This window comes from Bos javanicus, chromosome 17, assembly GCF_032452875.1.
Source record: "Bos javanicus breed banteng chromosome 17, ARS-OSU_banteng_1.0, whole genome shotgun sequence".
Classification (NCBI taxonomy): Eukaryota; Metazoa; Chordata; class Mammalia; order Artiodactyla; family Bovidae; genus Bos; species Bos javanicus.
Genome location: NC_083884.1, coordinates 61,892,493 through 61,907,778, shown reverse-complemented (window position 1 = coordinate 61,907,778; position 15,286 = coordinate 61,892,493).

The window sequence follows — 15,286 nt, the reverse complement described above, 5'->3', positions numbered from 1 at the left end:
AGAAATTTGTATGCAGGTCAGGAAGCAACAGTTAGAGCTGGATATGGAACAACAGACTGGTTCCAAATAGGAAAAGGAATATGTCAAGGCTGTATATTGTCACCCTGCTTATTTAACTTATATGCAGAGTACATCATGAGAAACGCTGGGCTAGAAGAAGCACAAGCTGGAATCAAGATTGCCGGGAGAAATATCAATAACCTCAGATATGCAGATGACACCACCCTTATGGCAGAAAGTGAAGAGGAACTAAAAAGCCTCTCGATGAAAGTGAAAGAGGAGAGTGAAAAAGTTGGCTTAAAGCTCAACATTCAGAAAACGAAGATCATGGCATCCGGTCCCATCACTTCATGGGAAATAGATGGGGAAACAGTATCAGATTTTATTTTTGGGGGCTCTAAAATCACTGCAGATGGTGACTGCAGCCATGAAATTAAAAGACGCTTACTCCTTTGAAGGAAAGTTATGACCAACCTAGATAGCATATTCAAAAGCAGAGACATTACTTTGCCAACAAAGGTTCGTCTAGTCAAGGCTATGGTTTTTCCTGTGGTCATGTATGGATGTGAGAGTTGGACTGTGAAGAAGGCTGAGAGCTGAAGAATTGATGCTTTTGAACTGTGGTGTTGGAGAAGACTCTTGAGAGTCCCTTGGACTGCAAGGAGATCCAACCAGTCCATTCTGAAGGAGGCCAGCCCTGGGATTTCTTTGGAAAGAATGATGCTAAAGCTGAAACTCCAGTCCTTTGGCCACCTCATGCAAAGAGTTGACTCATTGGAAAAGACCCTGATGCTGGGAGGGATTGGGGGCAGGAGGAGAAGGGGACGACAGAGGATGAGATGGCTGGATGGCATCACTGACTCGATGGACGTGAGTCTGAGTGAAGTCTGGGAGTTGGTGATGGACAGGGAGGCCTGGCGTGCTGCGATTCATGGGGTCGCAAAGAGTCGGACACGACTGAGCAACTGAACTGAACTGAACTGAACTGATAGTCAATTTACAACGTGTGTTAATTTCAGGTGTACAGCAAAGTGAATAAGTTCTACGTATATTCACTCTTTTCTTTTTTTCATTTTTAGATTCTTTCCCCGTATAGCTCATTACAGAGTATTGAATAGAGTTTTCTATGCTATATAACAAGTTCTTATTAGTTACCTATTGTATATATGGCAGTGTGTTTATGTCAATCTAAATCTCCCAATTTAGCCCTAGCCACCCACTTAACCCCTGGTTACCATAAGTTTGTTTTCTCCATCCGTGACTCTACTTCTGTTTTGTAAATAAGTTCATTGGTACACTTTTTTTTTTTAGATTCCACATATAAGTGATACAATATGATATTTGCCTTGTTTATGGTTTCCTTTGCTGTACAAAAGCTTTTAAGTTTAATTAGATCCCATTTTTAAATTTTCATTTTCATTTCTTTAGAAAGTGGATCAAAAAAGATATTGCTGCAATTCATGTCCTAGTCTTTCATTTTTGTTGAACATTTTTGAAAAAGATCTTTGCTTTTGAAAAATTTGCCACAACACATCTTTCCATACATAAACTTCTGTTTCTTTCTATAAATAGAAGCATAGTTGATGTACAATCTTATATCAATTACAGATGTATAATATGAAAATGCTGGTGTGCTAACAATTTCGTATCTATTTTGACTTTGAGCATGTCCACCCATGGGCATCGGGCAGCTTCCCGCTCACAGCCAGTATCCATGTGTGTGACTGGTGGAGGGGGCGCCCTCCGTGGCACTCCCCCCGTGCTGCTCACACCTTCACCCTGGCATCGCTCCCTTTTCTTTCCCTAATCTTTGCCTCTACTCCCGAACTCTTGGCAGCTCCACTCTTGCTGCCATCTTGTGGTCTTTGAGAGAATTAAATTAGCCTGTGCAGAAGGCAGGCCAGTCCTGGAAGGTTTGGAGTGCTCCAGTCAGGGCAGGAAGGTTCGTTGCGGGTGGCGGTGGTGGTGGTTTGGCTCCACCAGGTCTTAGTTGAGGCATGCTGGATCTTTCTTTATTTTTTTGGATCTTTCTTTATTTTTTTTTTAGTTGCAGCATGTGGGTCTAGCTCCCTGACTGGTGATCAGTCCTGAGCTCCCTGCATTGGCAGCGTGGCGTCTTAACCACTGGACCACCAGGTAAGTTCATGAACCTCCACCTGGGGAGGTTCATTTTGAGTTATGATCCAGACAGTAAAGCGTGTCTCAGCAAGCTGGCATTCTCACATACTGCTGGTTGACATACAGGAGGAATCATGGACCAGAGGCTCTGAAACAACCTTTGTCTTTCTATTCGGCTTCCCCCAAGCTAGGGACACTGAATAGATCCTACTGAATTGACCTGTGGTATTTCTGAAAGCATTCTACATTGTGTCAGAGAAACGAGTCTTTCCCATCGGCCTCAAATTTAACCACTAGGGATTCAAGTCTTTGAGTTCTGTAGGCATTACCACTTTTAAGAATCCCCTATTAAAATGGTAATCAAAGGATTCTAAAAAAATAAATGGAGTCATGTTCACAGATTTGGAGACTTAATGTTGTTAAGATAACAATTCTACCCAATGGCATATACAGATTCAATGCAATTCCTATCAAAATCCCAATAGTATTTCTTTTACAGAAATGGAAAAACTCATCCTGAAATCCATATGGGGTTTCAAGGAATCCAGATTTCAAAGCTTGGTTCAAAGTGAAAGTAATTAAAACAGGGTGGTATTTTCAGAAGAACAGACATGTAGACCAATAGAATAGAGTTGAAATCCCAGGAATAAAGCCTTACCTCTATGGTCAGTTGGTTTTCAACAAGGGTGCCAAGATTATTCAATGAAGAAAAAAATGTTCTCTTCAACAAATGGTGCTGATAAGCACCTCTTCCTTATGTCATATACAAAAATTAACTCAAAGTGGATAAATTTTAAGAGCTAAAACTATAAAGCTGTTAGAAGGAAGCCTAGAGGGAAATCTGCCTGTCCTTAGATTTGGCAATGGTTTCTTACATGTGACACCAAAAGCTTAGACAACAGAAGAAATAGATAATTAGACTTCATTAAGATTAAAAACCTTTGTGCCTCAAAGGATACCATTAAGAGAGTAAAAAGACAACCCACAGGATGGGAGAAAATATTTGCAAATACTACATCTAATAAGGGTTTAAAATCCAGAACATATAAAGAACTTCTACAATTCAACCACAAAAATACAAAAACCCAATTAAAAGGTGGGGAGGGGACTTGAATGGACATTTCTCCAAAGAAGATATACAAATGCCCAATAAGTACATGATAAGATGCTCAACATCCTCCATGCATGGAATTCTCCAGGCAAGAATACTGGAGTGGGTAGCTGTTTCCTTCTCCAGGGGATCTCCCCCACCCAGGGATCGATCCCAGGTCTTGAGCATTGCAGGCGGATTCTTCACTGTCTGAGCCGTCAGGGAAGCCCCATTAGTCATTACAGAAATGCAAATCAAAATCACAATGAAATACCACTTCACGTTAGTGAGGGTAGCTATAATTTTAAAAAGAAAAAAGACAATAACACGTTGGAAAGGATGTGAAGACATTCTTGCAGACTGCTGGTGGGATCATAATAGGTGTGTGCCTATTTATATGTCTACAACTGTGTCCATTTGTCTATCCTTATGCCTTTCTATATCTATGTGTCTATACCCAACGTCTATGCACATCTCAAAGTCTGCATCCACATCTTTAAGCAGTGGTAGGTTATATTGATCACACTCTGGTTTCTTGCAGCTGGTTTCTGCTGTTTCTAACTTCAGATAGTGACATTAGAATCAAAGAGAAAAGACGGCTTTCTCAGCTGTGGGTACAGCCTGAACAAGGCTGGGGCAGAGAGTAAAGCAGCTTGGCTGGATCTGACGACAAGCCCTATCTTCAGCTTTCTCCCTGCCCCCAGCCTGGCTCAGAGCTCAGCACTTCTGAGACCGTGTGCCTTATGGATTTGCTGTGAGCGGAGGGTGAGAACAAGAGGTAGTTCAAAAGGGTAGGTTGACGGTAGATGGTGGGCAGTGAATTTGGGGAGTTATGGGGAGCCGTGTATGGTTTTTGAGCTGGGAAATGAAGGGCATGAGAAAGGCAGGGTTTGGGGGAGATTAACCAAGACGTGGTATGTGGTCACAGCCAGATGGGGGAGGCTGACTTGTCAGGCTGCTCTGACACGTCCTGGCTGTTATGGTCTTGGAAAAATAGAAAGGTGGCCCGTGAAGGAGGGGAGAGGGTGACTGGAGGTAATGGGATGGTCCTTGTATCCAAGCCGGGGATAAATACTGGAGTGGGTTGCCATGCCCTCCTCCTGGGGAATCTTTCCAACCCAGGGATCAAAACCAGGTCTCCCACATTGCAAGCGGATATGGCAACCCACTCCAGTACCCTGGAAAATCCCATGGACCGAGGAGCCTGGTAGGCTACAGCCCATGGGGTCGCAAAGAGTTGGACACGACAGAGCAACTTCACTTCACTTCTTCACTTTCTGTGTGAGCCACCAGGGACGCCCCAGGTCACGTGAGGAAATGTCCAAATAGGGATTTGAGTTCAGTTCCACGGCTCTATTGGAGAAGGAAATGGCAATCCACTCCAGTACTATTGCTTGGAAAATCCCATGGACAGAGGAGCCTAGTAGGCTACAGTCTATGGGGTCGCAAAGAGTCGGACACGACTGAGCGACTTCACTTTCACTTTCCACGGCTCTACAGACGCTGCCTATCGAGGCTGCCACCAGAGGGCGCAATCCACCAATTCCCAACTTTTTCCGATTAATACCATTTCCTGCTGTCCTCAGAAAAGTGATACAAAGGCAGACTTCGACCTGTGTCCCCACGCCAACCCTTATTCCCTGGGGATCCTTGTCCAAAGCGATGGCTCCATTCCGTGCCTCAGTTTGTTAATCTCTATAAAGGGGCCAAGAATAGGACCTACCACTTCGTAGCGCTGCAGGGGATTAAATAAGACCCTTGCACAGCACCTGAGACTGTCACTCAGTAAAGGTTACCTCTCAGCATTAATGCCTTCTAAGCACACTGCTTGTCCATGGAGAATTCTGGGTGACACTTCCCATTGGCATGTGGTCTGTTTGCTCTCTGTGGACTGACCCTCTGAAAGCAAGGGCAGTTCCCTCTCTCATTAGCCAGACACTGAGGGGTAATGGGTAGGAAGGAGCATGGCATTGTGGGTTCAGACAGACTTGGGTTCAAATCCCAACTCCATCATTTGCTGGCTGTGTGATCTTGGGGAAGTGACCTCACCTCTCTGAGCTCCAGTAAAGAGGGTATCATAATCATTTTGCACCATATGGGCTTGTTGAGAGGGCTGTGTGCAGTGCCAGGCACTATAGAAGCCCAGAAGACATGGAAGCCTCTCCCGTCCCACCCTCCAAGGCCACTCCCTGCATCCCTCAGCTGACTTGGGGCCCCAGGCAAAGGGGCAGACCTTAACGTCCTCAGGATCTTGGCCTGTGCGCTTCCCTTCCCCCCACCCTACCAGGGCCCCTATCTAAAGGCTACCCTGTTCCAGCCAGTTTTTGAAGTTCACATCATTTAAGAGAACAGAGCTCCTGGGCAGAGAGCACCCAGGGATGACCCAGTGAACATGAAGCAGGCCCTTCTGCTGTGACAGCATTGTCCCAGGACATGGCCTTTGATCCTCCCAATGGGCCATGTGACCGCCTGTGGCCACTGCTGACCAGGCACCGCAGGTGTCTGCATGTGACCACCGAGCAAGTCGTGTTCCCTAGACTTAACCCCTGGTAACAACACCTGACATCCACTTGCCAGGCACATGACACACCTTTTCTCCTTAAATCTTCACAATAACACTAAGAGATCCAGGAAACCCTTAGAACCCCGTTTTAAAGACAAAAAATAAATAAAACGGAGTCCAAGAAGAGAGGTAACGTCCCCCAGGAACAAACTCAAGTGAGCAGAGTCCCAGATCTCGCTGATACAAAGACCTTATTCTTACCCACTGCATACAGGGGCCCCCAGATGGGAACTGCTTTAGTGTTCAGAGTACAACCAACACTGATCTAACAATTTTGTTAATGACACAGTGGCGACCCCATGGACTATATGGTCCATGGAATTCTCCAGGCCAGAATACTGGAGTGGGTAGTCGTTCCCTTCTCCAGGTGACCCAACCCAGGGATCAAACCCAGGTCTCCCGCATTGCAGGCGGATTTTTTTTTTTTTTTTACCAGCTAAACCACAAGGGAAGCCCAAGAATACTGGAGTGGGTAGCCTATCCATTCTCCAGGGGATCTTCCTGACCCAGGAATTGAACCAGGGTCTCCTGCATTGCAGGTGGATTCTTTACCAATTGAGCTATCAGGGAAGCCCATAGTGGCCTAGGCACCATAGAAAAATACTCAAAGAATATGAGCAAACAGTTCACGGAAAAGAAAATGCAGATAGTTACTAAGCCGATGATAACTTGTCAACTTTGCCAACAGGGAAAAGTACAAATCACACCAATGATGAGAAAGTATTTTTTTTTTTTTTTACTCAAGAGTTAACCCAGTTGTTAAAAATCAGCACTGGTGAGAAAGCAGGAAAATGGGTACTCCCTGATGGGACCTTGCTGTGGGAGTGTGACTTGCTACCGCTCTTTATAGAAGGGAGTCGCTGTAGCTGTTGACATTTAAGATCTGCACACCTGCTAATCTGCCTTCCACTTCGGGATTCTGTCCCACAGAAACGAAAGCACCTGCGCCTTAAAGTACGTCTTCAAGGATGTGGACAGAGCACTGTTTGCCGGGAGCAAAACCCAGAAGCAAAGCAAGTACCCACCTGTGTGGGAAAGTTTGCAAAGTTATGGCAACTTCCCTTATCCCACAGAATATCAAGCATCTATTATAACAAATGATTATATTTTTTTGGCCACACTGCAAGACTTGCAGGATCCTAGCTCCCCAACCAAGGACTGAACTCAGGCCCCGGCATTGAGAGCACTGAGTCCTAGCCAGCCACTGGACCTTCAGAGAATTCCCCACAGTGACTGATTTGAGACTTAAATGCACCAGCATGAGGGGTTCCCACGAAGTAGTAGTAGTTTTTTAAAAAACACAAGTTGCAAAACAACATCAATAATATGAGCTACTTTTTACAAAAGTGGAATGAAATCCAAGTTAGAATTCCTCTATGAGTGTATTTGCATAGAGTCTGCAGTGGATCCTTAGAAGGAGATAGAGAACAGTGTTCATTATTTTATTGATTTTCAGACTTTAACAAGCTTTTCTGTCCTTCCAATAAGAAAGGGAAGACACTTGTAACAAATGACAGGATATTGTGTATAAAGATGCACACTTACTACTCTTCCTTATAAATGTGAAGGTCAGTGTTAGGTGTCAACCTGGCTGGGCTACAGTCCCCTGTTATTGAATAAGCACTAAGCTGGGTGTTGCTGTGAAAGGACTTTATAGATGTGATTAAAGTTGTAATCAGTTGACTATATGTAAGGGAGGCTATTCTGGATTTTCTGGGTGGGTCTGATCCAACTGTTTGGTTGGTGGTTTCGTCGCTAAGTTGTGTCCGACTCGTGTGACCCCATGGACTGCAGCCTGCCAGGCTCCTCTGTCCATGGGATTCTCCAGGCAAGAATACTGGAGTGGGTGATCATTCCCTTCTCCAGGGAATCTTCCTGACCCAGGGATCAAACCGGTGCTGCCTGCATTGGCAGGTGGATTCTTTACCACTAGTGCCACCTGGGAAGCCCAGCCCAATTGGTTGGAAGGCCTTAAATGCAGAGCTGAGGCTTCCGGGAAGAAGCAGTTGCCGCTGTGGTTGGCTGGTGCCCCAGAATTTCCAGCCAGGCACCCTGTGAATTTCGAGCTTGCCTAGCCACCCCCAGTCGTGGAAATTCATTTCTTGATACAAAAAAATATATTTTAAACTAGTGATGATCAACTCTTACATTTCTGTGATAAATCTCTTAAACTTGTATCTCCTACTGGTTGTTTCTCTGATTGAACACTGACCAAAACAATACCCTAGAAAAACTATTTTATAAATGCACCAGAAGAAATGTAATAAAGATGCCATTGGTAGCAAAAACCTGGCAACAACACATATATTCATCAACAGAAAAAAGTGGAGAGATCAACGTCCGTGCAGTCATGCCATGAACTAATTATTACACAGCACAGAGACAACAGGGATGAATCTCACAAACAGGATGATGAAAGAAAGAAGCAAGTCACAGAGGAACACATAAAGTACTCTTTGATTTACATAAAATTCAGAAAAAGGCAAAACTAAACAAGTCATTGCTTCTGCCGCTCCGCGCTCAGTCATGTCCGACTGCAACACCATGGACTATAGCCCACCAGGCTCCTCTGTCTGTGGGATTCTCCGGGCAAGAATACTGGAGTGGGTTGTGTTCCCTTCTCTAGGGGATCTTTCAGACCCAGGGATTCAACCTGGGTCTCCTGCATTGCAGGCAGATTCTTTGCCATCTGAGCCACCAGGGAAGCCCAAGTCATTGCTTAGGAATACTTACCTGTGAAAGTCACTCAGCCATGTCTGACACTTTGAGACCCCATGGACTATACAGTCCATGGAATTCTCCAGGCCAGAATACTGGAGTTGGTAGCCTTTCCCTTCTCCAGGGGATTGTCCCAATCCACGATCGAACCTGGGTCTCCCACATTGCAGGCAGATTCTTTACCAGCTGAGCTACAAGGGAAGCCTACTTAGGAATACTTACACAGTGGTAAAGCTATATGTATAGGTATATAAAATAGATAAATAGATATATAATACAATAGGTATATAAATCTATTAATAGATATGATATATAAAGTATATAAAATAATTTTATACATCAATTCTATATAGCTATATAGTATATATAATATATACCATACATTATAACATTTTATATATTATATAATATAATGTATATATTATATGTATTATATATAGATACTATCTTATAGAGGATACATATATACATAATATATGTGAATATATATGTTTATAGAACAAAAGAAAGTTTTACACATATAGTGATGGAATGATTTACAATCAGCAGTTTGATGGTGATTTCAGGGACTCCTAGGGCTTCCCTGGTGGCTTTTCAGGGAAGAGGCTTCCCTGGTGGTAAAGAATCTGCCTGCAAATGCAGGAGACCTACGTTCAATCCTGCTTCGGGAAGATCCCCTGGAAAAGGAGATGGACCCCGGAAAAGGAAATGACAATCCATTCCAGTATTCTTGCCTGGGAAAGCCCATGGACAGAGAAGCCTGGCAAGCTACAGTTCATGGGTCACAAAGAGTTGGACACAACCGAACTACTAACACTTCCACGTCACTTTCAAGGTTACTGGTAGTTCTGTTTTTTTAACTTGAATGGAGGGCATTGTTCATTTCATTATTTTTAAACTTGTTAAGAAAGAATGGTGCCGCCATTCCGGTTCTACAAGGATCCCGTCCTCAGCCTCTGCAGTGGCCACCTTCAGTGCACCCTGAGGGAAATTCAGGATGCAGACAGACAGGAGGGAGCACTCTGTGCTTTTGGATAGGTGGCCCCTACAAGGTCAAGATGGATGCATATCTAGGGAAGAATTTCGATGACCTCAGATTCTTGTGTCTTCTCACCCATAGAAAAGCACTAAAATCATTAACTTGAGATGTCTGCTTTTAGTGATTCTCAGTAATCTTTTATCAAGATGAATGCTCGACTACTTGTATTTCTCAGCCCCCACCTTACTTGTCTCCTGAGAAACCTGTGTGCAGGTCAAGAAGCAACATTTAGAACCCAACAAGGAACAATAGACTGGTTCAAAATTAGGAAAAGAGTATGTCAAGGCTTATATTGTCACCCTGCTTATTTAGCTGATACGAAGAATGCATCATGTGAAATGCCACGCTGGATGAATCACAAGTTGGAATCAAGACTGCCGGGAGAAATATCAACAACCTCAAATAGGCAGATGATACCACTCTAATGGCAGAAAGTGAAGAGGGACTAAAGAGCTTGTTGATGGGGGTGAGAGTGAAAAAAAAAAACTGGCTTAAAACTCAACATTCAAAAAACTAAGATCATGGCATCTGGTCCCATCACTTCATGGTGAATAGATGGGAAAAAAGTGGAAACAGTGACAGATTTTTACTTTCTTGGGCTCCAAAAATCATCATCTCTGAGGATGGTGATTGTTTGTCATGAAATTAAAAGACGCTTGCTCCTTAGAAGAAAACTATGACAAACCTAAGCAGCATATTAAAAAGCAGAGATATCACTTGGTCAACAAAGATCCATTTGGTCGAAGCTATGGTTTCTCCAGTAGTCACGTGTGGATGTGAGAATTGGACCATAAAGAAAGCTGAGTGCTGAAGAATTGATTCTTTCAAACTATGGTATTGGAGAAGACTCTTGAGAGTCCCTTGGACAGCAAAGAGATCAAACCAGTCAATCCTAAAGGAAATTAACCCTGAATATTCTTTGGAAGGACTGATGCTGAAGCTCTAGTACTTTGGCCACCTGATATGAAGAGCCGACTCATTGGAAAAGACCCTGATGCTAGGAAAGATTAAGGGCAGGAAGAGAAGGGGGTGGTAGAGGATACGATGGTTGGATGGCATCACTGACTCGGACATGAGTTTGAGCAAACCCCGGGAGATAGTAAAGGATAGGGAACCCTGGCCTGCTGCAGTCCATGAGGTCGCAAAGAGTCAGACACGACTTAGCCACTGAACAACAACAGAGTTTATATATATTCTGAGTCCTCCCAACTCTTTGGAGCAGTTCCTCAGAGCTATCTGAGAGGCTCTCTCTCTGGCTACAGTCCTCAGTGAGGACTTAACCCTATAAAACCTAACACAGCGTTTATGTTGTGCATTTTTATTTCAGACAACAAACTGTAAACAAGTTTTGCCTCATTTTGCAAGTATAACACGGTCCACAATAAAACATTTTTAAAAACTAAGCAAGCATACAGGATGCTCGGGGCTGGTGCACTGGGATGACCCAGAGGCATGGTATGGGGAGGGAGGTGGGAGGGGGGTTCAGGATTGGGAACACGTGTACACCCGTGGCGGATTCATGTTGATGTATGGCAAAACCAATACAATATTGTAAAGTAATTAGCCTCCAATTAAAATAAATAAATTTAAAAAAAAACTGAGCAAGCAAGCAAAAATGTTATAAGCCTCCATAGAGAGATGAAGCAGAATATATCTGGAATATCTTGGTGGCGATTAACTGGATGTTCTCCAGGAACAGGAGGGAGTTCTGCAGTACGATGCTGGGGAGGAGCCAAGGAGAAATCAAGGAGCTAGGGGTGGCTTGATCTCTGGCCTCATCCCTTCTCCCCTCAATTAGTTCAGAGTTCTCCTGACTTCCAGATACCACATAGCGATCTAAACTGCTTCCACGAGTTTAAAAGACACTCTCCTTAGAAGAAAAACTTCTAAGATATGCATGATCTAGAAAAGCAGATTTCATCTCTCTGAAGGAAGCAGAGGAGGAAAAGGAGAAAAACCACCTCAGGGACTACCCTGGGGGGTACAGTGGATAAGAATCCACTTGCCAATGCAGAGAACATGGGTTCCATCCCTTGGCCGGGAAGATTCCACACGCCTCGGAGCAGGTAAGCCTGTGCACCACAACTACTGAGCCAGTGGGTTGCAGGGCCCACAAGCCACAGCTGACGAGCCCCTGTGCTGCAACTGCTGAAGCCCACGTGCCTAAAGCCCGCGCTCCGAAACGAGAAGCCACCCCAGCGAGAAGTGTGTGCACTGCAGCTAGAGAAAGCCCTGGTGCAGCGTGAAGACTCAGAGAGACCTAAATAAATGAATAAAAATAAATGGCCGCACAACAGTATTTCACAGGCGATACATCAACTGTTTCCTTAGTCCACCACGGATGGAGATTTAGGGTATTTTCAATGTTTGCACAAACATGAAGATGACACAGCAAACACGCCCAGGCTTAGAGCGCTGGTCTCCTCTTCAGAAAAGCTCCAGGAGCAACGGAGGCACAAAAGCACATATGTTTTCAAGGCTCTCAAGATTAAATTTATCAATGGGCAAGTCCGCTTCTAGAAGGGTTATGCCCATGCCAACTCCTGGCAATGGCAATGAAAACACTTCCTTGAAGTTGGTACTGTTTGCCGATTACTGGGCTGCCATGGGAGGTAATGAGCACCCTGTCCCTGGGGGAGTTCAAGTAGGTGTCGTACAACTCTGCCCAGGGCTGCTAGGATCAAGAGGGAACTTGTATTGGTTGCAGATGAGACTCCGGTATGCTTAAGGCACCTTCTAAGTCTTTGGGCCTCTTCAGTAAAGACTGGAAGCTCTAATTCTCTCTCTCTTTCCTCTTTTAAGTTCCCCTTTGAGCCTATTCTGCTCACACTTTCCCCAAACATTTGCTTTGTTCCTGACACTGCCACTGTCGATAAAAAGAACAGACTCTGGCTCATCTTCCAGTTCTGCAAAGGGTTCAATCACGACCCACTGCAGTGTACCCTATGGAGCATTTAGGGTTGAAAGAGCATTCTGGGGTTTGGATATATGGCCCCCAGAAAGCTAAGATGCATAACTAAGGGAAGATTTCAATGACCCCAGATTTTTGCATCTTCGCATCCATAGAAAAGCACTAAAATCATTAACTTGAGATGTCTATATTTCTGTCATTAACAATAAACTTTCACCAAGATGTATGCTTGACTACCACCTCTTTGGAGCAGTTCCTCAGAACTATGTGAGGGGCTATCTGTCTGGCTATCGTCCTCAGTAAGGTCCCAATAAAACCGAGATGCCAAGGTTGTGTTTTTTTTCAGTTGACACCACACAGGCCCTGGGCCTTCTGAATACAGCTGCTGAATGTCAGATAGATCTAGCCTTACTGCACAGTGATACAGGACATTTAGTTCGTAGTGGTGAAGGGGACTCACCTGGGGTCACTCAGACCTAGGTGCAAAGCTTGGCCACTTCCTGTTGGGTGCCTTGGGGACGGGTTGCTTCATCTCCTTGAACCTCGATTTCCCTCATCTGCGAGATGGGGATCTCTGTAGCCCTCACCCCACAGTAAAACCACTAGGTGGAATTTCCAGGGGGCTCCTTTATGTCTCAGCATAGAAAGAATTCAGCGAGAGGCAAAGTGATAGGTAAGAGGTGATTTTTTCAGGCAGCTGAGAGGGTGCTGCACCCCCAAGAACTTAGGGCTACAGTTTTATAATCAAAAGTGGGAAGGGGGGAAAAGACCACCACCTTCTTCATTCTTGAGTAGACGTCATGTTTCCATCATCAGCTCCTCCTCCAGGTTGGGCAGGAGAGTTTTCTCACCCTACCTGGAGGACTCTTACCGCACTATGGAAAAATTATTTTAGGTCTCAATACAATGATGGCCTTTCACTTTGAAATGTCACCTTTCCATAAATTACTGTTTGTTTTAGGTGTGCAGAGAGCGTGTCCTAGGGGTCATTAACTTTCTGAGCTCACCTGGCAGGATATGGGGCTCAGGCCACCATTGTTTTATTGTTTGGGGCCATGACTCATGGTTCTGTTGCTAAACAAACTGTTGGGTTTTGTGGCTAAGCAAGCCTGCATTCTTGAGTGATTGTTAATTTCCAGGGGTCTCCCATACTTTTTCTTTACTTACAATCCCCTAGTGGAGTAACTATTTAGTCACCTACTTTGCCCCTTACTCTGTCCCTATCCACAGGGCTATTAAATGGGACAAGCATAAGGACACTGTCACCTAGGCAACTGTACTCTGTAAATCACTATTGTCTACGGGCTGAGATTCCAAAGATATGCTCTAGACCGCAATGTCATCCTCTCTAGGGTGGGGAGCTAGAGTGCTCTGAAGGCAAGGAACACGAGGGTGGTGGGAGGGGTGGGCAGGGAGGAGAGTGAAAGACCACCCAGAGGTGGTGGCCCTTGAGCAGGGTCTAGCATCTAAGGAGGAGTCTGTCAGGGAGACAAGGGAAGGGCTGGCAACCCAGGCAGGCGGCTCTGAAGGAGCAGAGGTGTGGCCAACTGTTAAGTCCCCTACTTCCCTGGCTAGAGCAGGAGAGGGTGGAGGTGGGGATAAAAGATGAAATCAGCAAGGGGAGCTCGGGCTAGATGGTAAAGGGCTTCGATCGATCGCTGGGCTCAATGGTGGGCCTCGGTCCTCAAGGTGGTGAGGAGACAGGACAGACTTGGAGAGAGGGAGGTGGTGAGATGAGATGTGTGCAACCTGTGGTGGTGGAGGCTGTTGGAGGAGGAAACCCCCAGATCCCTCTTTCGGTGCCCTACCCTACTCCAGGGGCTTCCCTGGTGACCCAGATGGTAAAGAATCTGTCTGCAGTGCAGGAGAAGAGGGTTGAATCCCTGGATCAGGAGGATCCCCTGGAGAAGGGAATGACAACCCACTCCAGTGTTCTTGCCTGGAGAATCCCAGGGACCGGGGAGCCTGGTGGGCTGCCGTCTATGGGGTCACACAGAGTCAGACACGACTGAAGTGACTTAGCAGCTTAGCAGCAGCAACAAAAGGAAAGGAGGCTGGGAAACTGGGGAGGAGGAACTAGATCCTCCAGGGCGAGCAGACCGGTCACCTGTTTTGACCTATTTGCCATATTCGTCGTCGTCGTCGTCGTCTTTTTTGGCCCCACTGCGAGGATCTTAGTTTACCACCCAGGAATGGAACCGGTGACCCCTGCAGTGGAAGGGCAAAGTCTTAACCGCTGGACCACAGGGGAATTCCCTGCCATGTTCTTCTTTTAAAGACCAGCCTACTAGATGGAAACGCGGAACCCAATTAGGAGATCTCACAAACAGGCATTTCAAGCAGGGCAGCCAGAGTGTGTGTGTGTGTGCAAGGCAGAGCGTTCACGAAGTGAAAGTGTCAGTTGCTCAGTTGTGTCCGACTCTGCGATCCCATGGACTCTAGCCCACTAGGGTCCTCTGTCCATGGGAGTCTCCAGGCAAGAATACTGGAGTGGGTTGCCATTCCCTTCTCCAGGGAATCTTACCAATCTGGTACCTTCTCAGATACTTATCACCATTGATTACCAGAATAATTTTGACGCCGACTCGACCACCCCTCCCTTGGGAAGAAAACCCCCTAGTTTCACCGTATAAAAGTTCCTCTCCGGCCTCCTATGGTTTATATGCACGAGGTTTCATCTCAGCTTCTGTTTTAGCAGCGAAAGCAGAACCGACCTGCAGGTGACTGAGAACAGGAAGGGGAGTGGGGAAGACCCTCGGGACCGCGCAGGGCGCCTGTGCCTTTAAGGGAAGGGGCGAGCCCTTGGGGGCGTTTCCTCTGGGCGGGGTTGTATGAGGGGCGTGGCCG